This window comes from Montipora capricornis, chromosome 1, assembly GCF_036669925.1.
Source record: "Montipora capricornis isolate CH-2021 chromosome 1, ASM3666992v2, whole genome shotgun sequence".
In the NCBI taxonomy this organism is placed as follows: domain Eukaryota; kingdom Metazoa; phylum Cnidaria; class Anthozoa; order Scleractinia; family Acroporidae; genus Montipora; species Montipora capricornis.
The window spans coordinates 37,248,706-37,250,666 of record NC_090883.1 but is presented as its reverse complement, the minus strand read 5'-3'; the positions used below and the strand labels follow the sequence as shown (position 1 = coordinate 37,250,666).

The 1,961-nt window shown below is 41.9% G+C and overlaps 1 pseudogene; it reads left to right on the top strand.

Moving 5' to 3' along the window:
* The first annotated feature begins 150 nt into the window (after window positions 1–150).
* LOC138014723 (cytochrome P450 3A4-like) lies at window positions 151–1,628 on the top strand (annotated as a pseudogene).
* Window positions 1,629–1,961: the final 333 nt, after the last annotated feature.

Here is a 1,961-nt window from a genome sequence, read left to right as displayed (position 1 = left end):
TTTGATCTGTTTTCGTGACTATTTTCTACCTTAACGCGCACCAACTTGCCTTTCATTTCTTTGTCATCAACTTGATGCACCGTAAATCGCCGAAATTAATATAGTCCACTAACTCATAGGCACTAAGCTGGCAAAGGAAGTTTATTTATTATGGGCCCGACAGATCAGCGAGTACCTCACAAGCAAATTCATCAAGAAATAACAACATATGTTTCTTTTATACCAGATAAGAGTGTAGACGTTTCCAAGGTCTTTGGTCAGTTTACGTTTGACGTGATCCTAACGCTGGTTTTGGACTTCAAACAGACTTCCAAACCAACCCGGATCCTGAGTTGGTGGAGAAGATCTTAACAGTGTTTACTGTGCCTATGTATATTCGGGCCATCACCATGTTTCCTTTCTTTCGCCAAGTACGAAAGATCTTTCACTTAAATCCCATTCAGCACGCCCCGTATTTAGCGAAACTGGCAAAAAACGTACTGGATCTCCGAAGAAGTGGACTGCCGTTCGCAGAGATCTGGTACAGCTTATGTTAGAGGCAGAACTGGTGACTGGAAACAACGAAGTTAAGAAATTGACTGACGAAGAAATCATCGGCCAGTGTATTGTAGTCTTCGTTGCGGGTTCAGAGACTGCCGGAGCAACCTGGCTTTTACTTGCGTTCTACTTAGCACATCATCCAGATGTACAGGATAAAGTGCTTCGTGAAATAGACGACGCTGTGCAGTCACGAGATAACGAGTCCACTTACAAGTTTGTACAGAGCCTGGAATATCTTGAACGCGTCATCTGCGAGTGCTCCGCTTGGCCACAGTTGGTTACATCAACGTCCGTCAATGCATGGAGACCTGTGTAATTGAAGGAGTTGAATTTCCTGCCGGAGTAATCGTCAATATTCCTGCATTCGTTATTCACGCGGAATCCTGAATATTGGTCGGAGGTATGATATAAAAAATACTGACCTTGCAAACCAATTTAAAACGCCGGGCCATGTTAGAGAGGAACCATGGTGTAGATCTCATAGAGGGGACTACCAATCACCTGGCATCACCAACGAATAATCTATTTTTCAGATTAAATAAAGAGCAAACGAATCGTTTAAACCAACCAAATATAACACTTAAGTAGGGATGTCTTAAGGAAGAGGTTTTGGTCAAAGGAAAGCACCACCCCCTTACAACAGGAGGAAATAATGTTTGTGAGTTTGCACTTATAACAATCTCTATATAGTTTAGGTTTCCAGTAGCGCTGCATGGAGCACTTTTGCTTGTGCGATAAAGCTATTGTTAGTGTAATAAGAAGAAAAAGTAATTCGGGGTTGAAGATGACAAGAATCCTTTCTTCTTGCAGCCTGAGAGGTTCGACCCAGATCGCTTCCTTCCAGAGTTAGTCAAAAAGCGTCCAGCATTCGCGTACATGCCATTTGGCCTGGGACCGAAGCAGTGTTATTGGATCAGAATGGCGCAGCTGGAGCTCAAGATGGCACTGGTTCAAATCCTTCAGAGGGTCAAATTTGAGAAAAGAGAAGATACCACAAGGAACTGAAGTTCCGTGCTGCTACTATTTTACAACCACGTGACCCTGTTGTTGTTAAAGTCGTGGCGCGCTCTCCTAACAACAAGAAGTGAGAGATGTAACGGCCTGACTCAATATACATCACTACTCAACCGAACAAAGACATAAATGATCTTTGGGCGGGTTGGCCAGCTGATTATAAACCACCTTGCCATTTAGTCAACTTTCGCATATATAATATCGGATTTATAGATCAAATCAAATCCTTCAGATTCATTCTAAAATTCTTTTCAGAAATAGATCACAGAAGACGTCAAAATGTGGTAAGAACAAAAACTCTTGTGTCACTGATGCGTTTATTAATAGTAGTTAGCGTCCTTTTCTTTTAATAACTTCCAAATAGTAAGCCAAATTGTAAAATAGATTGTACGGCATTGAAGACCCAC